Here is a 21,753-nt window from a genome sequence, read left to right as displayed (position 1 = left end):
CCCGGCGCCCGGGGAGGGGCCTGCTCCCGGGGGCAGGACGGCGCCCGGAGGCCGGGGCCGGCGGGGAGGGCCAGGCTGGGGCGGGGACGCGGGCCGAAGCCGCCGCCCGTGTGGCGCGCCGGGGCCCCCGCTCCTGTCCCCGGCGCCGCGCACTGGCCGGCGGGGCCGGGGACTGCCGGGGAGGCGGCGCCGACCGGCGGGGCGGGGGCCCCGAAGTGGGTTTCGGGCAGCCGCCCGCGCTGGCACCGGGCGCAGAGGGTGGTGCACGGCGGACTCTGCGCCCGGGCACCGCACCGGGCAGTCTCCGGATCTGCCGTTCTGCCCCGGCCCAGAAAACCCGGCGCCTTCCAGGCCCTTCGAAAGATGGATTCTGTTGACGTATCTGGCGGCCCTGGCGAGCCTGGTGGAAAGTTGGGTTTTGCCAGATTGCGCCGGGCTCCTCTTTGTGACGCGCGGCCAGCCCCGCATCCCCCCGGAGCCGGGTGAGTGTGCGTCGGCGCCCCAGGAGCCCCGGTGCCCCCCAGTGCCCAGTCCTGGGGTGGCCGCACCAACTCGGGCTTTCTGCCATGTTAGGCACTGAGTAACGTTCTCGCTGCATTTTTGCGTGCATTTCAGTGGCGCCTTTTGCTGCGGAGGGAGTTATTGCTTCTCTCCGCTGTGGCTTTTTCGAGGTTGGGGTTGTGCTCTGTGTGTTTGCTTGTTTGCCATTTAAAGCCCAACTATTGTTCAGGATAAGCTCCGCCTGGGTGGGGAAATGGCATCCCACCACAGTTGCTGGCGAGGGGCAGAAATGTTGCCAAACAGCTGCTGCTTTGTGTTCCCCTATCAGAAGTCCCTGGAGTAGGTTTGGGGCACGACGGATGGATGGAGAGAGGGATGGGGCACGGAAGAAAAAGGTGGCTTTGGAGGAGCGGATTGTTACCCACACCATGGCACTCACTCAGTCTCCCTTTCTGCCTGCCAAACTTTTATGAATATTCCTTTTGTGGCAGAGGGAAGCTTAATGAATTTAGCCCAGTTTTCCAAGGAAAAAGCAACCCAGCTTTAACAATGGTTTGATAACTTAATCAATGAAAAAGGCAGGAGAGGAGGACAAGGAGGCGCCGACACCATATCGGGTATGTGGCTGCTGCTTGCAGAGTCAGGTAGAGGAAAGGTGGGCAGGGCACGGCGCAGCGTCTGGGTGACCGTGTTCCCGGAACTGTTGGTAGCTCTCACCTGTGCCCGCTGGTGCCACCCACCGTCGTGCCCTTACGTCCTGGGCTGTTCAGAACCCAGCGATGGGGTTTGAGGGGCGGCTTTCGGCAGTGCGTGGCCCGGCCCCCCTCATCTGGCGTTTTTAAGGATGTGTAAATATTTTGCTGAGGATAAGTGACATCAACAGAATGATATTCCGCAGAGCCCGGGTGTGCAGCGATGATAAATAGATATGGCCAAACAAAGTTTTGATAACCGCGTATTCTCATGGCTCTCTCTGTTTCATTTGGGTCTTTGTTTTTGTTGGTTTAGCATTATCTCGCATCCTCTGGTGTGATCCCTTTATTTAGCTGATTCTTGGAAGCTTCTCTTTAGAACAGAGAGAAAAGCAGCCAGTAGGGAGAAAACAATTCTTAGCCTCACATGCATCAGGCAAGATTTTCTGTGCTTTTCCCAGGGAATCTTTCCCACCGTTTTTTAGATGTCTCCCTTATGTCTCTCTTGCTCCTTTGGAGTCATCAGAATTAGTTGTTGGTAGACCGAGACACTTGTGATAACTTTGAAAATGTGGTGTGGACATGCCTTTGTTACAGTAGAGGGGTGGCAAGGTGGGGGGGACAATATGGAAAGGGACAGTATGGAGGCTAGTTTTCTTCTCAAATGGGAACATGAGAAGCCAGGGGTGGACTGGAAGGCAGAGAATCGTAAGCTTGGTGGCATCCCAGTTTCTCTGCCTCTTACAAGCCCAGAGAAGCCACCTGCCCCCACACCCCCACATACACACAGTCTCCTTCAAAGGGACACTCGCTTCTCATCCTGACAGATGCCCACTAGAGGCATCCCCAGGGCAGCCCAGGCACTGTGAACCAAGTCAGACTAGAACTTGGGGATAGTGACTACTTTGGCACCAGCCCAGGGGACCATTCAACTACCCAAGGGGGTTCCTTTATGATGAAAAAATGGTAAGACCTCCATTGGTGATGTTTTGCCCAGGAAAACCTGTTCATCTGAGGAACAAATGAAAAGACAGTTTTCCAGGTGATGCTGGTCGCTGGGGTGAGAACTCGGTTTGGTGGGCAGTTGGGGAAGAACTGTAAGATACATTTCAGAATCTTGTATCCAGAATACAGAGTCCCTGAGACAGGACCATCTGAATTACAAGAAAGAAAAATCAAAGACTGGAAGGTGTGTGAGGAGCTGTTGCTGGGAGTGCTCTAGCTGTAATGACCCGGAAGCTGAGGATAGGACTGGCCTACCAAATCCATTGACCCAGAATGGAGATATTCTGGATGTACAGAAAGCCCTGCACAGTGTGATCCAAATTTATGATAAGAAAATAGGAAACGTCTGTTCTCTGGCTTCTCCCCTAAGCTTAGAATTTTGGAGAGAATGGTAGTGGAGGGAAATAAATTTGGAAGGGAACTAACATGTATTGTTGGCCTCTGTCTGCCAGGCACTTCACATGTGGTAAACCTTCTCAGCCACCCTGTGATGGAAAAATTATTTTACAGATAAGGAATCTGAGGCTCAGATGAATTTCCAGTTGTGTATCTGATTTCAGACTTTGGTGGTTATGATTTAAGAGGGCAACATGTCCCTCTTCCCCTGCTCCAGGTCTCTTATTTATTTCTCTTAACCTGTCTGAGCCTCAGTTTCCTTACCTACGAGATGGGAATAATCTTTCCCATCTCACATGGACGTTGTAAAGATTAAAGTGGGACTTGTCAACATGGGACCACGAAGGATTAAAACTGGAGTATTACACCAGGAACTTCAGGCCCGTAACCAAACATACAAATCTCTGGATCTCTTCCTACTGGATCTTTCGGCCCCTCCACCTTGGCAAAATCTGGTACCCAATTGGTGGGGGTTGGGGGGAAGGTGGAAGCCTACCAGTGGGCAGCCCAGTCACCCACAGTGCATACTTATGTGCCAAGTAGATAGATCTGAAATGTCAGATGGACATGTCAGATGGACAGACTGTGCCTTTTCATCTTGGAGTCCCTACCACCCAACTGTTGCTTAATAAATGAGAGTTGAGTGACTAAATGATGGCACTGATGGAGTGAACGACAGTGGGGAGGGGGCTGTAAATCATTGTTAAGGGAGACCCAGCAAGGAGAGATCCAGAGATTTGTATGTTTGGTTGGGAACCTGAAGTTCCTGGTGTCATATTCCAGTTTTAGCCCTTGGTAGCTCCGTGCTGATAAGCCCCAGTTTAATCTTTACAAAATCCATGGGAGATCGGCAAGATTATTCCCATCTTGTAGGTGAGGCTCAGAAAGGTTAAGCAACTAATTCAAAGTCCATGATGGGACCAAAGGGTGGGTGAGGTATTTTTGACTACTAACTGTCTCAAATAAACAAACACTCTATAGGAAAATGAGGAGGGGACTTGCTATGCAAATGTATCATTAACAAGCCCCCATAGCCCCCTTCCAACCAGGTGGTAGTCTGTAACCTCCTAGAAATTCTGGTGCCACCCAGGGAACTGGGCTTTGAATCTATGTATGAGGTGCACATGAATGCTGCCTCCCTGATCAGAATATGAGGGAGACTTCAGAGAATGAGGGGGAAAGATGGCTAATTGCACTCTTCCCTCACGCAAATGCCTGCGTAGGATTCTGAATTAAGCTTGATTTGGGGATCAGGGTGACATCCTTGCCGTAGAGTTGGCAGCTCTTGTCTTTGGAGAATGCCTCTGATTACCACTTCTCCCTCCCACCTGATCCTCTGTCTGGGTGCCCATCATCTCATTCTTTCCAGACTCAAGGCCTTTCCTCCTGGCCCACAATGTTTGATGAGCCTCTTGAGTCTGCCACTTCCCTGTCCTCTGATGGCAGCTGGTGAGAAGCTGATTTTGGTGGCCAGGTTAGTACTTCTGGAGTTCACACATGACCCTCCTCTCTCCTACCAAGAACACACACACGAACACACATGCACACACAGACACAGGCGCACATAATTTGATCACGTTTCTGTATCTGCTTCACCAAATTAGATTCAAACCCAGAATTGTTATTGGAAGAAGTACATGATTTTGGTGTTCTTCTCTCCCAGCCTCTGCCCTGAACAGACCAGAACAGCTAAGATGGAGGCGGCTTAGCCAGCAGATGTCTTGAGCCATGATCATACTTGCTGGCCTTCCCGCTGCTGTGGGGCAGCACCCCAAAACATGAGCATGGTCTGCCTTCGTCCATCTGGGCTGCTATAACAAAATAGGCTGGGTGACTTATAAATGATAGAAACATATTTCTCACCGTTCTGGAGGATGGGAAGTCAAAGATCAAGATTTCGGCAGATTCAGTGTCTGATGAGGGCTTTTTTTTCCCTGGTTCAGAGATGGTATCGGTATCTTCTTGCTGTGCCCTCACATGGTGGAAGGGGCAAGTGAGTTCTCTGGGGCTTCTTTTACAAGGGCACTCATCCCATTCATGAAGGCTCCACTTTCACGATCTAATCACCAAATAAATGCCTCACCTCTTAATACTATCACGTTGGGAATTAGGATTTCAACATAGGAATTTGGAGGGGACACACACATTCAGACTATGCATGGTCCCAGGGCCTTTCATAAAAAGCCCATTTTAATTTCTACTTAGACATAGGGCTGGGCTCCTTGAACATCCCAATCCTTGTAATTCCAATTTCTGCTGTAATTAGCTCCAACAACTCAGTAATTTTAGAGAACTTTGGGGCACACTCTGCTCACACCTGTCATTCCTCTTCCCACAACTTTTTTGTCTTTCGGCACAGCACTGTCTAATAAAACTTTCTATGATGATGGAAATGTTGCATGTCTGCACTGTCCCACACACTAGCCACTAGCCACATGCAGCCATGGAGTGCTTGAAAAGTGGATTAGGATGTGCACTAAATATAACAGATGCATGGGATTTCTATGACTTAATAAAAAAAATACAAAATAGCTCATTAATAATCTTTGCATTGATTACATGGTGAAATGATAATATTTTGAATATATTAGTTAAATATGATAGAGTATTAAAATTACTGGCTTTTTAAATTTTTTTAAATGTGCCTACAAAAAATTTTAAATTACGTAAACATTTCTATTAGACAGAGCTGCTCTGGAGCAAACTAACCAACCTCGTGACTTCAGCCTCCAGATGTTCTGGGGACACACACGCTCTCCATCTCGATGGCAGGTGGGAGGCAGGGGGCTGAGTCAGTAGCCACAGCAGTCTGGCATCAAGCGATTTTGATTTTCAGTAGCTCAGGTGCCATGATGGGGGTTCCCCATGGAACCTACCCATGAGCATGTTGGCTCAGTCTCATGCTCTATGAGGAATGTGGGACCCAGAAACCCAATAGAATGAGCAAGGCAGAAGGAGCACAGGCAGGACTGGCTTGAATGAAATGACTCCTTTGCTTTCCTCGACCCTACCCACCTCAGGCCAGTGTCCTCGTCCATCAGAGAATTCCTTGACACCTGCTCTAGTAGGAGCTTGAAGTACTATCTGTTGCAGGGATTTGTGCTTGGAGAGTAATGTCACCAGTAGACACCCTCATGCTGAGAGTGAGTTATTTGGGGCCGGGGCCAGCCTTAAAGGAGAGAAAATAAAAAAGAGGATGCACACTGTCACTTCCTGACAGCTTGATGAGAACAAGAGCAAGGACATAAATAAAATTTCTGCGAGGGAGACAGAATAAATGCAAGGAAGGTCAATTTCACACAACCATAGCACCGCAGATGAAGAAAACTGGCTAAAGGAGAGTTCAGGAAGGCAGAAGAAGGATTTTGGCTGGCACTGTGGTATCATCACATCACATCATTCCTAGGTCCTTCCCTGGGCACTGGGCATGGCATGAATAGATGGAAAAGGATGGGATAATGAACTGGGGACTGCAGTGATTTACAGGTCAGGCGCCTGTGGCTCTGGCTCCTGAGGGGGCTGCCCTCACAGGGGACCCTTGGCTGACCTCCTTGGGCTCCTCAGAAGGAGTTGGTTTTGTTTCACATGGCAGAAGCAGACTGTTTACTGGCGCACAGGAAGAATCCAACATTCTGGCGAAAAATAATTCATTAACAGCCAGGGTATTACCAGTTCCCTGGAAAAGCTCCTCCAGCTGCACTGTAGCAACTGTTCTTTTTCAGCAGCAGAATCGGGCCATGCTGGCAGCCAAGACTGGGTGTGTTTGGGCGTTTTTATTATTGTTGTTATTTTTGCCTTTGTGTATATGGCCACTTTTCCCTTATAATTCAGAAAAAGAAACGGAGGCCTGGAAGGGTTGAAATGGTGTCGCTGTCAGCCATTCTTTCCTTCGTGCTTTAAGCCTGGAAGCTCCAGGCTGACTGTAGGAACATAGGTTTTTCCAGATCAAAGCCCATCCCCAACGTGGGGGCAATGCAGAACCACATAGAATGTTCTAGGATGAAAGGAATTTTAGGGAACTGAAACACCTGTTCTTAAGATTCTCTGAAAGCAATTGGCTGAGGAATCCCTCCCCACCCCCATACACACAACCAGGCAGAAAGTCCTATCTTGGCTGTGTGGAATTCTTTTGCTTACTATTAATTGGCACAATGGGGCCAAAGTATGTGATTCATCATCCTAGTTTTGAGGGCATTTGGAAAACCAGGCAAGCATAACCAAGAGAATGGGCTGCATGTTTTGCTCACTAAAGAATGATTGAATCTATAGTAAATACAAGGAAAGATTCAGGGAGCTTTTTGTGCTCTAGAAAAATATGTTTTTTTAAAAAAATGTTTTTGTCTGCCTATTTGTTTTTTAATGCCTCATGCTCAGAAATGTGTGCCCAGCTAGCAAAAAATGGGAAAGAATAGCATTTCCTTGTTTTAGTTTTTTTAAAACTCTAATTGCAGGTTAAGTAAGATACAGTGTATTGATTTTGATTTTGTATGGAACGTAACTAGATAATCATTTTATTTTATGAGATATTAATTTCCACCCATTTAGACTGATGAAATAGGCATTTAAAATATCCCATACCTACCCCCACCATCATCACAGTATTTCATTAATGTTCCTAGATTCAGATGGAGAACGTATTTCATTTATATGGAAAAGGAGTAAATATGTTAGTCAACATATATGTAAACCTTCCTTAGATTTCAAAAAAATGGGATCCTTTCCCTTTTTTTTAAAAAATATGAATGTTAAAGGCCAAGCATATTTGGCTTTATCTGGAGCATGGTTTCCTCACCTTGGCCCTGTTGACATTTTAGACCAGAGAATTGCTTGTTGCAGGGGACTGTCCCATGCACCTTAAGATGTTTAGCAGCATCCCTGGCCTCCACCCACTAGCCACCATTAGCACCACATCCCCCTACCCCAGACCTTGCCAAATGTCCCCTCTGGGACAAAATTAGCCCTGTTGAGGACCACTCGTCTAGACCAAAATTTAATAAGTACTTTGTGTTTTTCTGGAAAATTCCATTTGAAATAATAAAAGACACAATTTCCCCCCTCTGACTTTTATATATACAATTCATGGGCATGATTAATTAACAATTGGAAGTGGATCATGTGTGTGATTTAATTCTAAGGTTGGTGGAAGGGTCTATAAGACTGTATAAGCATGGAGACTTTTTCAAGGCAGGCAGTTTTATAAGTCATAGGTAATTGGGGGGCACGTTGTAAGAACTAGTGGCTTCTCTGGTTTTTCATAAAGAGAACAGGTTTATTCCTCCCTAATTTCTTTTTCATATGCACCTGATTCCAGGCATGACTTCAAAGCCAGCAGACATCTTCCCCCGCCCCCAGCCCCTCCCCACTGTCATTTCTCTGGTAGCATCTTAAGCCTGAGCCAATTAATTTAGCCCTTTAGTGTACTTGTGAGAGCTCTGCTGGTAATATTGTAATGGACTCATTTCAGATTGTAGCAGCCCTTTACCCACCACTAAATTCCATGTTTTCCAGTACTATTGAGAAAGAAAGTCAACAGTACTTTCTTGGTAGGTGGATCATTTTTCGTAATGATTGGAAGTTGAAATTCAGGTGGCCCCCATCACCCCTGGCAATTTTGTTTCCTTTTACACACATTTGTTTCCTTGAAGCAACCCTCCTTCAGGCAGCTAGCACCTGGTAATGCCTACAGGCAGCAACAGCAGATGAAATGTTGCCACCAGGACAAGCCCTCAGCCAATAATATTCTTTCTGGTAGTCCCTTGAAAGGCTAGAAAGGAGGGTCATGCCTTACACAGGGAAGTTGTCATGGGGGCAAACCATGCCCTGCCCATACGTGGAAATGGAATGGGTGTTTGGGGGGGGGGGTAGGGAGAGGGCAGAGAAGTGAATCACTCATTATACAGGGAAAGTGTTCCCCAGTCAGCCCTCCCCTGCCAGCCTCTGGGAGTGATATGGCAGCAGGGGATGCTGGTGAAGGATAGGGGCAGTTGCTCAGTGCAGAAGTCAACATAGGCCACTTCATTTTGCAGCCATCCAAGGTAGGCTGACCTTTTCCAAAGAATGTCATACGTACGATTCCCTTGTATGCTAGCCAGTGAGGAAAGATGGAAAGGTGAGCATTGAGGGATTTGGCAAGCCAGCACCATTTCTTCATTGGTGAGTTCCAGCATCTCTTAAAGAGTAGTTAAAGTCTTCCTTGTCACCATGAAGAGAAAGGCAGCGAGCTGGCAGGGATCCACAGTGTGCTGGGCTCAGGCGGATAAATAATTGATTTGCAGCACGTGACACTTGGTCATTCTAAGTTGCCAGTCCCTCACAGGCCAGGATTCGGGTGATGGTCGCAACACTGGGAGAGGAAACAGGATCATAAATCTGGGCGTTGGAGGCCAGTTTCGCGGTGCAGAGGCCACTGGGGCCACCACTGTGTGCTGCAGAAGCAAACAGACAGGTCCAAGTGTATGTTGTTCCTCAAAATAATGGCAATGGAAATGGCTGTGAAAAACATTTAGGACCTTGTCATAAAAATGCAAACAGTCTTCCTTCTATAGGGAAAAGCTAAATAAACCCTATTGCAGCTGTATTAAGTAGAAACAGATTTGAAAATCGGGTGTTTTTGTTTTGTTTTGTTTTGTTTTGTTTCTGAGACACTTATTTATAGCAGGTTGGGCAGAGGCTGCCACTATCTTTCGAGACTCCGGAAGAGTGTTTTCCAGATGGTCCTTGCTGTTTTTCTCTTTATTAAGCTTAGCCGAACACTGCTGCGCTTGGAAAGGGTCATAGAAACCAGTGTTACTTTTTTTCAGATTACAATGGCCATTGATTGGCTAGCAATCAATGGATGGGAATGGATTGAGCCTGTGCTGATGAATTTCCTTTTGCATTTTATAAACAAGAAAAATGTCAAGGAAAGCACAAAATAGGGATACTCTTTCGACTATACACATCAAAGCTTTGAAAACCATACAGAGTTACATTTCCTATTACTTTCCATTTAAATTTTGTTCTAAAATAATGCTCCCCTCTTTGCTAAAGCTCTACAGTGTTACCATTTCCTTTCCAACATCTAAACAATGTCCAGATCCATTTTAGATTGAGCAATTAGCTCTGGATGCAATTTTCTTTTATGAAAAAAAGAATCACTAACCCTCTAGACTAAATATGAAATTATTGAATGTGAAAATATCAATATGGGGCCATGTGTTCTAAGATCCTTTTTCACCTATCACTGGCATTTTAAGAAGGTTAGAAAAGGCCAATTCTGCCCTGGCCTTCCATGTTGGACACAGCCACACCAGAAACCCCAAACTTTGTTTGTGTTCATAGAGGCTGGGCAGCTGGATTTGAGGTCATCAGGGCTGAAGCTTACAGCCAAAACTGCAAGGGGAAACATCTTAGAATGTCACATAAGCCAGTGGTCCCCACAGACAAGGTTTGCAGACCACTGCCTGTATTAGACAGGATTTCTGCACCTACACAGTGAAGTGGAAGAAAAGTGAAAATGCCATGAATTTATTTTGTTTAAAGCTAAACCTTTTCCACTTTACAAAACTGCCCTATATTCCCAAATGATCTTTCCTATTGTCCTTGATGTGAAACTTTCTTTTACGACTTATCAAGAGATAGTGGATGACATTTGTATTTTGACATCTTTATTTGACAAAGTCAGAAGTTGTCCAACTTATATTGGGTCCTTCATTTTAAAAATGTTACTCATCCATAACATTCAGAAGTCTGAGATTCACCCAGGAGGCCCAAGTAGACCTGGAAGGGGAGGCTTTGTTTTGATTCCTAAGCCAGAAACAACAACCTGTGGAAGGATCCTGGGGCTGCTTCCCTGCGTCTCTTTACTCAGCTCTTGTGACTCCTCACTCATAGAGAGCTGGCTTTGTCCTAAGCCCACGTGAAGAATAGAATTGCTTCTTTGGAGGAGTTTGAGGGGGTAAAACTGGCCTCTTGAACATGAATACACAAGCGTGCAGCCTCAATGCTGAGACCCTGGGACCTTTATCCCTGACTCCCAATGTCAATGCTATTGCCGGTTCTCGTGGGCTTGACCCCCTTCACCCTCTCCTCAGCCATGCCCACTGCTGTCATGAGCACAGGCCTCAAAAGGCTCCCCGGTGTGGCCCTGTTCTCCTCACTGCTCTGCATGATTTGTTGCATTGCTCCCCCCAGCTGGTGTTCTACAGGCCTGCATCAGCTTCCTCCTGCTAAAGCACCTCTCTAGTCCTGTCACCCTAGCTCAAGAACATTCTGTGACCCCCTATTTCCTAATAAGGTTGAATAAAACTCCACATATGAAGCCTTCTCTACTTTCCCAGCCCATTTCTTCCCTCCTAGAGCTTAGACTGGTGTTCAGTAAGGCATCATGGGAGGGTGTCTGCAGGTTGTACAGCTTCTCTGTGCTGGGTTTTGTTTTCTTATATGGGGGGAGATTTCCAAAAAGGTTATGGGGTATCTTGAGCATCTTTCTAGATGAACAAAATGGAAGACTTGAGTTTAATGTGAGAGAGAAAAAGAGAGAAGAAAAGAAAAAAAGAAAAGAAAAGAAAGCCTTTCACAAAATGAGGCTTTCTGGTTTCAAGAATTGCAGCCTTACTACAAGTCTCTTACCACTCTGGGTTAGGATACCACCTTTCTGGCCTGCCAGCAAGTGAGTATTGCTTCAGAATTACACTACTAGCTTATCCTGTTGAGAACTGAGCCACTTAACCGAGCTTTGAAATGTACAACTCAAACATAGTGGAACGGGTCCATCCTAGCCAATGCAGAATGTCCATTCTGTTAGGAAACATCCTTCAATGACTGCTCATGAAATCATGAAAGCAATGATATTACCTATCATTTATCAAGCTCCTGCTATAGGCTTGACAGTGGTACCAGGTGATTTACATATATTGTTTTATTTCCAGCTCCATAACAACCATATGAGGTAGGTATACATATTATGAACTCTATTTCACAGAGAAGGAATCAGAGGCTTGGATAAGTTTAGTAACTTACACAAGGTCACACCACTTACAGGAGGTAGAACTGGGATTCTTTACAGCCTGGTTCAGTAGAACTTTCTGCAGTGATGGAAATGTGCACAGTCCAATATGGTAGCCAATAGCTACAAGTAACTGTAGGAGAACTAGAAATGTGGCTGGTGTGGCCGAGGAAGTGGATTTTACTGAATGTACACTTTGGTAGCAGCTCTAGAATATGTATGTTTCCCCGCACCATTCCGTCTCTCTGCTCTCTGCAGACTTTATATCTCTCTTCCTCCCTCTAGACAAAACACAGCTCTGCTTTTTGTCAGAGGCCTGTAGCCAGTTCTCAAGGGCAAGTGTGCATTAGAATTGCCTCTGTACCTCAGGGAGCAGTGGTCGCTGGCTCAAGTCAGGAGGGAGAAGCTTCCCACTGCTGTCCTGAAGAGCTTACCCTCTCCTCGTCATCCCAGCTTTATTTGGGCAACTGTTAGATTTGGTCACTTCCTTGGCAGTTGTTCTTGAATGCATTCATTTTAATTTGGGATCCTTCGGGAGGAAGAGGGTGGAGAGCCAGTTGCGGGTGAAGGAAGAAGCATGGGCTCTAGGAACTGCCTGACCACCCTAGCAATCTAGGGCAAGCCCAGACAGAGGGGCCCATTTGCTGTCCAATTTGCTGTTCTCTGTAATTAAATAGGGCAGAAAAGTTGACTAGGAAAGAGTGAGACAGACAGATAATGAAGCCAGGTTTTCTCCCACTCCTCTGTGTCCCCACACTTATTTCTTCACCCTAATTGAAGTCTTTGTCCATTTTGGAGGGCAAAAGCCAGCCTCCCTGGGGCAGGGGTGGAGGCAAGGGGGTGTGAGTGGCTAGGAGGCCAGGGAAGGTCTGCAAAGGTCCCTTGAAGGAGACTGATGTCAGCCACCTTAACACTTGATCTCCATTTCAGCAGTGCTGAGAATGTTTTTGTTTGTTTGGTTGGTTGGGTGGGTGGTTGGGTTTTTTTTAAATACAGGTAGAAAGAAGTAGTTGAGGTTACTCACCAAAGCAGCTGTTGAGCTATTTTTCTTATGAATATTTGTAAAATGAAAGAGTGATATGGAATCTTTTTTTCTGAATGTGCACAAATCTTCTGTTTTCCCCCACAGAGACTAAGCTTTTTTCTTTTCTCTCTGTCTCTCCCCTCTCCTTCCCCTACCGTTTTTTGTTTGTTTGTTTTTTTGGGTTTTTTTTTTTCATTTTTTGTTTTATTTGAGAGCAGAAATCATGTGTCTTTTTTGTGGCTTGGTCTCAAACCAACATTCATTCTCTTGAGCCAGGCAGCACTTCCTAAAGCTCATTTTAATCATAGTCTATGGCAGTCCAGCCCTCCTTGGCTCCTGGCAGCACTTAGATGCTGATAAGAGATTGAACCAAAAAGTGCTAACACACAAGTTTCCCTCAGTTTGTCTGTTTCCAAAAGTAAGTCTCCAAAGGCATGAAGTCAGGTCCTCTTTTGCATTATTATAGAGGCTCTGTCCCCATTAATTGGTGGTGAAATGTAAATTTCTTGGGCTTTTAATACTTCCATTTTCCTACCACTTAGCTCTCTGCCATCTACCCATGAGCGGCTCAGTAAATACCAGCACATGGTGGGTCCCAGAGTTCTAGCCCTCTCTGGTCTTTGTCACCATCATCACCAGGGGCTGAGGCCTGCTTTCCTCTAGTCAGCGAAACCCACTGTTAACTCCATTGTGGATATTTGGACAGGAAGCTCTTCATCCCCTATCCATATGGATACTTATTTGCTGCCTTCAAATTCGTTGCTTTCTGCAGAGGGCTATGCCAAGTGCTCCACCCTTCCCCTTCGTTCCTTTTGACCACTTCTGTGGCTGGGGGCAAAGGACTCCCATGTTCTCCAAACCTAAGATGGAGTTGAAGCACTGGGCCAGGGCCTTAATATATGTGCTTTTACTTCGACCACAGAGTCACTTTCAGAAACAGTGATTTTCATTTGCAGGATGAATAAACTGAGGCAGCAAAAGGGCTAGTTCTGAGTGATGAGCAGAAAAGGTGAGCAGGGCCCACATAATAATGGGTCTTGTGTGCCTTGACAAAGACCTTAGACTTCATCCTGAGCAGTTTTCAGGAGGCTTGTGACATGACCTAATTTATGTGTTTGGTCTTTTTCCCAGTGGAGATGAACTAGAGGGTGGGGGATGGGGAAGGTGGGGGGAATGAAGACCATAAAGGCTCTGTTGCAGTAACCCAGAAAGAGGCGAGGAAGAACTAAAGTAGAGGAGTGCAGCGGATGGGGAGGCCAGTGGCTGGATTCAGAAAGAATCTAGGAGGCTGCCTATCTGAGGCTTGGTGATGGCTTTGCATTAGTCTGTTCTCATGCTGCTAATAAAGATATACTTGAGACTCAGTAATTTATAAAGGAAAGAGATTTAATGGACTCACAGTTCCACATGGTTGGGGAGGCCTCACAATCATGGTGGAAGACTAAGGAAGGGCAAAGGGACATCTTACATGGTGGCAGGCAAGAGAGAGCTTGTGCAAGGGAACTCCCATCCATAAAACCATCAAATCTTGTGAGACTTATTCACTACCATGAGAACAGTATGGGGGAAACCACCCCCCATGATTCAATTATGTCCACCTGGCCCTGCCCTTACACATGCAGATTATTACAATTCAAGGTGAGATTTGGATAGGGACATAGCCAAATCGTATTAGGCTGATAGACAGACTAAATGATGACAGCACCCTGGTTTCTGTCTTTTGGGCCCCTTGGTGGGTCAGGAAACTCAGAAGAAGGGAGAGAGTGGGTACCTGGGCCTACACTCCCCCTGCAGCCAGGCCTAGGTGAGTAGTCAGAAAATCTCGGTGTGGCCTAGGCAATCCTATTCTGAGTCCTCAATTCTGAAGGAAATGCAATGAAAACAAATTAATGGGTCAGAAGAGCCTTTTGAAGCCATTCTGGGGACAAAAACAAAAGCTGACAGACATAGTCAACAGCCAGGAGCACCTTCAGTCCGCAGCTTTAAATGCACTTCACAAATATATACACTTTAAATAGGTCAGACTCTGTAAGCAGGAGGGGACTTTGGGTGAGCCTGCTGGTTCAGGCTTTGACTGGGCCCAGCTAGGGGAGAGGGGTTTCGCTGGTAGCCTGCTGCTAGCATGACCAACCATCCTGTCCTCGTTTGCCTGGAATTGAGAGGGTGCTTAAGACACAAGACTTTCAGTTTTAAAACTCAGACAGTCCTGGGCAAACCAGGGTGAGTGAGTCACCCCACCTGCCAGGGGAAGTGTTGCAACATGGATGGTTGAGCTGATTGGAACCAAAGCAGTGGAGATTCACTTCCACCTGAACTGGCATCAGTATGGAGATGCCACCACAGAGAAGAAAAGGAGCCTGGGAATAGAAAAGGCAATAACATATCCCAAACCCTTTCCAATAGCTTCTCTGGTTCCAACTGAAGCACTTCTCTTAAAATAGGATCCTGAGATCCTTACCCTGCCTTCCTGGAAACTAGACCACCCTATGCCCTTCTTGTTATCCCACCCATCTGAGGCCTGTCTAGATATTTCAGTTGAATTTCAGATGAGTGAACAAATCCTTCAGTCCTGCTGGAATCTGGGACTTGAAAGTCCTTAACTGAACATGGAAATATGTTAAACTGCGTCTTGAGTGAGAAAAACCATTTCTTTACATAATGCATTCCTACATCCTTAAAATCATGATTAGAAAATACTTTTTATTTTTCTAGGAGCAGCAAGATGCAGACTCTTGTGTAGCAGTAGACCATTCAAATTTTAATTTTGCAAAGCAACTGTAGTCCTCCATTATTCATCACTCTACTGAAACCAAATTTTAAATTTTTTAAGTTTTCAAAAGCTTCCTTTCTCCATCCCATCCCAAAGATTTCTCTTGCAAAGCAAACCTCAGTAAATAAACAGGCAACACGTTGTAAATGGTACAAAACACAGAGCTTGGAGTAGGAAGCTAATGAAAGGGATTTTTCCTGTTGGATCCTGGTGCAAGCCTTCAGGTACATTCAGAAATACAAAGAGAAATGCAGAGTGAGGTGACACACTCATCTTAGGACACCAGTGACAGAGAAAAGCACTCAGAGTTTATTCTCGTGGTGGCACCTGAACCCTCAACAACTAGAATATGGGGGGTGGTCTAGGAGGAATTCAGTTCGGGGAAATAAAAGCGAAAGGGAAAACTAGAGGAAGATGTGAAAAAGGCAAGAATAAGATTCATAAGCCATGGCCATGTGGTTCAGATAGTGGAGAACCACCCCAAATGGGACTTGGGTCTTTGGAAAGTGCCCTCAATGATACCCTGTCCTCCTAAAATGAGTCTGAGAGAGAAAATGAGTCTTGTTGTTTATTTGTGGCACTCTGTACCACTGTATGAGGAGTAGATATTAGACCTTAAATAATAGTATCAGCATTTTTAAAAGGTTGTCTATTTCACACACACTTCAAATAGGCCAATTTTTAAGCAGTAGGGTGACATGGTTTATTCTTTCCTTGGTAATGTTTGGTTTTTAAAGCCAGCTATATGGATGGGAGAAGTGTTAAAAATTATCTAACACAAATTTTTATTTGTGGATTTTTGTCTAAAATTCTTACATACATACACAAAATTGCATATATTATTAAGCGTACATCTTGAAGAATTTTCACAAACAGCACACCCATGTCACCAGTGCCCTGATGGAGACACAGACTGCACCAGCCCCTGGAAGCTTCTTCATGCCCTCTTCATTATCCTCACCAACAACAGCCACTATCTTTTAACAGCATAGATTTGTTGTATCGCGTACAGGGATTTTTAAATAATAGCTTTGTGTGTGAGTACCAAAAAATAAACCAGTCCTGCGATTTGTTTTGCTGGAGAGGGTGGAAGCAGAAGTTTTGTAATGGTTTTCTTTCTCTGGCTGTTCTGAGTTAGGCTTGTTAAACAGGAAGTTTCCAAGCTGGGTTCTTGCTGGTATAGGGTTTGGGCAGGCTGGTCTCTTCTGCCCAAGACAATGCCCAGGCTGCAAGCCAGTAACCTGTTCTTGGCACCATCTGGCCAAAGGCAGCCACCAAGCTTGCTTTATCTGCCTTATTAAACCTCTGTCAGAGCTTGCAAAGACACATGTCTGGGAGCACCGAGTATAGGACAATAAAATGGCTGGGAGTCCTCTGAATCAACTGGCCTTCTGGAAGGTAAAGCCAGGCACAGCGACTAAAACAGCATATCCAACGAGGGCGTTTTTCTCCAGCTTCCAAATTAGAGTATGATTGATGAATTTCTCTTCTTCGTAGGTTTCATTGTATTTTTCTATGTGCATTCTGCCCCCTTTTCTTTTTGCTGCAGGAGGCAAAAAGTAGGAAGGTGGGAATCAAGCTGTGGAACATACATCGTAATGTGTCTGGAGCGGCATCAGCAAAGGACTTATTTGTTCTCCTGGGCTGTGGAGTGCCGAGTGATTGAATGCTCACCAAGCTGTCAGTTTTATGAAACAAATTCCCTAACCCTCTTGGCCCAGAGCTTTGCTCTGCCTGAAATGGAAAAGAAATAACTTTTAATAGAAAACTCATTGCGAAAATCTAAGATAAGATTTCCGAGCAACTTCTCTCCTAAGAATAAAATGAAATATTGAAGAAAGCATTTGATGGGGTACTCTTAGGGAACCTTATTTCTCAGTTCTTAGTTAACAAACTATGTTAATAAAAATATTTAGACTTTCGTGATGCATAATGCATTTTTATTCCTAGTGAGCTGGCCTGTTTGTATACACAGATGTTTCCTGTGGCCCTTCTATCATTGCTTCTATTTTTTCTGAAACAATATTTCTAGCAGGAAATAGAATCTTATGTTAAGAACCTAAGTCCCTCACAGACCCTGTTAGTTTGAGTGAGGATATTTTCATTTCTAGATTTAATACTTGAGGGAGTAGGGTCATAATCTTTTTTTTTAATTCAAGAACATGGAAAATACTTTTAATAAAAAGATAATGCAATGAATCCACTGTATCAAGACATTAGACGGTTCTTCCTGGGCTTCAAGATTAGACCTGACCAATTCATCCAGGCACATTCATTGCTGAAGGGCTGGATGGCTTTTCTGTCTCTGTTCTCACTGTCAAAGCTGCTGTGAGTAATGTCTGCCCTTTCATGAAAACCTTAGGTGTGTTCAACTGGGTTTCACAGATTTTCCAGAGCATTGTTCTCACAGAGCTGCAGTTTCCTTTCCAGCACCAGGAGCACTGTCACAACATAGCTCACGAGCTCAGTTTCTCTGCCACTCGTCGGAATGCATGGAAATGCATTACAAATAAAACCCACAGGCAAGTGTGCTAAGGAAGGAAATGAGGTTTTACACATCAGCACTTAAAAAAAAAAAAAAAGATGAACCTGTCTTAGTTGAAAAATGGCATAACACCCTAATGAAAAATCAAGTTTCAGGATTCAGTCCCTAATATCTGAGTGATGAGTGCATATTTCCTCCTGTGGCTACTCCTGTGAGTGACTTCTGAAATAATCAGGCAGTGTGTTGAAATAAGATATCATTGGGTGTTACTATAGGAGTGAGGCATAGCTGTCTGGCTGATATGTCGGTCACCGCCTATGTGCCAGGAGAGAAAGGAATGAAACATAGGAATCCTCCTCTTCTGTTTTTTTGCAGTTTTATTTTCTTCACCTTGGTAGTAAATCTTGGTTTTCTATGATCATAAAAGTAGACATACTTACTTTTAAAAATTTACAAGTATGAGAAGACAGCAAGAAGAGAATAAATATAATTTGCATTCTTACCACCCAGAGATTGCCACTATCATCGTTTTGGTTCATGTCCTCACAGTCTTTTTTATTTTTTCCCTATACATATATTCTTTATCTTCTCCAGGAGTTTGGAGCTTTACAGTTCAAAGTCTTCTTGTGCTTAAATTGATTTTTCTCAAAACTTTGCCAATCATTTATGTTTCCCTAATCATTAACATAAAAAATGAAAAGGTACCTATTTTATTACTTCTCATAGGTGACAAAATTTTTTTAGCATATTTATTTCTCCTTTTCTACTGACTGCCGTATCCCCCAAGCACGTGGAACCTAGCAGTTCCTTAATATAAATGTTGAATCAATGAATGAATGATGACAGTTCATCCTCATGTTACTCCCAGGGGGTGAGCATCAGCTCCTGAGGCTAACGCCTTCCACCATCCTTTACTGCCTCTCCCTCGCAGTGAGATTAAGCCTCCCTCTGTCCACTGGGTCTGCTGTCCCTGGTTTTCCATGGAGTATGGGCAATAAGGGGATGCAATGGAAAGAGGTCGCTCTTTAGAGTCAAATGGGCCAAATTCTCAGGTCTACCAACTACTACATAATGGGGCGAGTGTCTTCATCTCTCTGGCCTCAGAGATGCCAACTGTACAGTGGGTGGCAGTGATATCTGCCTGTCAGGATGAGTGACAAGTATGCAAGATGCCTGGTACACAAGAGAGATCCAATGTCTGCAGCTGCTTGTACTTTGCCCACTTTCTTTCTAATGACAGCATAAATAAAGAGCCCTTGGGGCCCTAGAGCACTTCCTTTCTCTTCACATTTCCAGTCGTTTCATCTAATGAGCCACAGGAAGATTCTGATGAGTTACCTGAGGCTTCTGTGCCAAGTAAATCAGGGAAATAACCAAGAATTGAGTGGCCTTTTTAATAATCTGCTTCTTGTGCTTCTTCCACTGCCATCGCACGTGCTTTCACTGCAGCAGGTGTCCTGCTGCATTGTAATTGTGTGTTCACACAGCTGACTCCCCCACGACACAGTGAACGTGCCTTCCATCTTGGTATCCTCAGCCCGGGACGCACAGTGCTTGTAATTGAGGAGTCACTCAATATATATTGATTGAATGGATGAATGAATAAATGAACAAATGAATAGTATCGTATTGTACACATCTTGTCCCTATCTCGACCACACACATGGACTTTCTGCAAACCATACTGTAGAATTAAATTGTAAGCCTTCTGAATCTGTAATGTAAGCCTCTGACAGACAGACGTACAAGTACTGGTTCTGCAAAGTGCGAGCTTAAGGGAAAAAATGATATTTCCTTTTAGTTGCCATGATTAATCCATGGATTCACTGGTTCACATGTGAGGTTCTTTAGTGGAGTAGGAGTGACAATGTATTCATGGTACAGCTTCTTGTCTGCAGCTTTTAGTTTGAGTTAGATGTGTGTTGGCATCTCTTTCACACAGAATCTGAGGAGCTGGCATTTATTTTTGACAGCATCTCAAATCTTGTGAAAGTCAGAGCTTGGGGCTGGCATTGTTTTTAGTAGTATCTCAGACGGTGGCAGGACAACCTTGATGATAAAAAAGAGAGGCTTAAACAGATGTCTTCTTAGAGTTTTTCCAAAAAACTAGAAGTTCAGAAAAAAAAAAAAAGGGGGGGGGGGCTTCTGAACTTCCTAGAGCAAAGGCTTCTTTGAGCATCAACTATTTGCAGACTGGACACAAATAAACACTCACAAACAAAGTCATAGGAATTTGTTTCCCTCTCTAATTCACCATGGCAGTGATTGCTGGTTAGTCCCCAAAACCCGTTTTGTTTATCTTCCTAGGTACCCAGATAGACTACATTTCCCAGTCTCTCTTGCAGTTGTATGTGTGTCCATCTGCCTGAGTTCTGGCCAGTGGGATGTGAGGAGAAAGGACGAGTGCACCTGTGGTTCAACCATAAAAGCTTTCTAGGTTTTCCTCCAAGCTCTTCTCTTATCCACTGACTGTCTGGGATGGAGTGAAGTCCCAGAGTCACCTTGAAAGCCACAGTTAAAGATGGCAGAGCCATAAGTAGAAAGCTGAAACTGGATCCTTTCCTTACTCCTTATATGAAAATTAATTCAAGATGGATTAGAGACTTAAATGTTAGACCTAATACCATAAAAATCCTAGAGGAAAACCTAGGTAGTACCATTCAGGACATAGGCATGGGCAAAGACTTCATGTCTAAAACACCAAAAGCAACGGCAGCAAAAGCCAAAATTGACAAATGGGATCTCATTAAACTAAAGAGCTTCTGCACAGCAAAAGAAACTACCATCAGAGTGAACAGGCAACCCTACAGAATGGGAGAAAATTTTTGCAATCTACTCATCTGACACAGGGCTAATATCCAGAACCTACAAAGAACTCAAACAAATTTACAAGAAAAAAACAAACAACCCCATCAAAAAGTGGGCAAAGGATATGAACAGACATTTCTCAAAAGAAGACATTCATACAGCCAACAGACACATGAAAAAATGCTCATCATCACTGGCCATCAGAGAAATGCAAATCAAAACCACAATGAGATACCATCTCACACCAGTTAGAATGGCAATCATTAAAAAGTCAGGAAACAACAGGTGCTGGAGAGGATGTGGAGAAATAGGAACACTTTTACACTGTTGGTGGGATTGTAAACTAGTTCAACCATTATGGAAAACAGTATGGCGATTCCTCAAGGATCTAGAACTAGATGTACCATATGACCCAGCCATCCCATTACTGGGTACATACCCAAAGGATTATAAATTATGCTGCTATAAAGACACATGCACACGTATGTTTATTGCAGCACTATTCACAATAGCAAAGACTTGGAATCAACCCAAATGTCCATCAGTGACAGATTGGATTAAGAAAATGTGGCACGTATACACCATGGAATACTATGCAGCCATAAAAAAGGATGAGTTTGAGTCCTTTGTAGGGACTTGGATGCAGCTGGAATCCATCATTCTTAGCAAACTATCACAAGAACAGAAAACCAAACACCGCATGTTCTCACTCATAGGTGGGAACTGAACAATGAGATCACTCGGACTCAGGAAGGGGAACATCACACACCGGGGCCTATCATGGGGAGGGGGGAGGGGGGAGGGATTGCACTGGGAGTTATACCTGATGTAAATGACGAGTTGATGGGTGCAGCACAGCAACATGGCACAAGTATACATATGTAACAAACCTGCACGTTATGCACATGTACCCTACAACTTAAAGTATAATAATAATAAATAAATTAAAAAAAAAAAAAAAGATGGCAGAGCCTCTTCTGCCTAGCGAAGGCCATTTCATGGAACAGAACTGCCAGATCTGGAGCCCCTACCCTGGACAGTTACATAAACAAGACATAAGCTTTCATTATTGAACCATTACAAGTT

At 44.6% G+C, this 21,753-nt stretch overlaps 1 protein-coding gene across 2 annotated transcripts in view; it reads left to right on the top strand.

Annotated features, from left to right (window-relative positions):
* The window catches only part of RAI2 (retinoic acid induced 2), a 63,345-nt gene that overhangs the window by 309 nt on the left and 41,283 nt on the right, over nucleotides 1–21,753 (top strand). The window contains exon 1 of one of the 2 annotated variants that reach the window (XM_005593083.3): nucleotides 406–482. The exons of the other annotated variant lie outside the window; for it this stretch is intronic. The gene's annotated coding sequence lies outside the window, so the exon portion shown is untranslated. Of the gene's footprint in view, nucleotides 1–405; nucleotides 483–21,753 lie in introns of those variants that run through there. 2 annotated transcript variants of the gene reach the window in all.

This window comes from Macaca fascicularis, chromosome X, assembly GCF_037993035.2.
Source record: "Macaca fascicularis isolate 582-1 chromosome X, T2T-MFA8v1.1".
NCBI lineage: Eukaryota > Metazoa > Chordata > Mammalia > Primates > Cercopithecidae > Macaca > Macaca fascicularis.
Note: the sequence above shows the minus strand (reverse complement) of the source record. Positions and strands in the feature narration are given on the sequence as shown.